The 430-nt window shown below is 46.7% G+C and overlaps 1 pseudogene; it reads left to right on the top strand.

Moving 5' to 3' along the window:
- The first annotated feature begins 249 nt into the window (after nucleotides 1-249).
- Nucleotides 250-430, top strand: LOC141099829 (U2 spliceosomal RNA; annotated as a pseudogene).

Genomic DNA, 430 nt, shown 5'->3' with positions numbered 1-430 from the left:
GGCTTGAAGCAGCTATGTGCGGTGCCTGCCTGCAGTAGATAGAATGTGTTCCATTCATGGAACACTGTGATAGAATGTATTCTATTCATGGAACACTTTGACCAGTCACAATGGGTCAATGGAACAATTGAATCACATGTCACAATGGGCCAATGGAACAATTGGATCACGTGTCACAATGGGCAGCCCAGAGTATTTAACAGCTGCGTAGCAGCAGCCAGCTTCAGTCTTCTGAGGGAGCCTCAGCAGACAGTTGGGGGGGTGGGGGGGAACCTCACTCGTTCTTATAAGTTTAATATCTGATACATCCCCTATCTGGGGACCATATATTAAATGGATTTTTAGAACAGGGAGATGGAAAAAGAGCTTGCTCTATTCACTCCATGTATAGCCCGGTCATTGCAGTATCTTCGGGGATGGTGCGCTCTCT

The sequence above is a fragment of the Dendrobates tinctorius genome, unplaced genomic scaffold (assembly GCF_039654945.1).
Source record: "Dendrobates tinctorius isolate UK_male_01 unplaced genomic scaffold, ASM3965494v1 ptg000102l, whole genome shotgun sequence".
Lineage (NCBI taxonomy): Eukaryota > Metazoa > Chordata > Amphibia > Anura > Dendrobatidae > Dendrobates > Dendrobates tinctorius.
The sequence above is the reverse complement of the archived record's forward strand: the minus strand, read 5'-3'. Positions and strand labels throughout refer to the sequence as shown.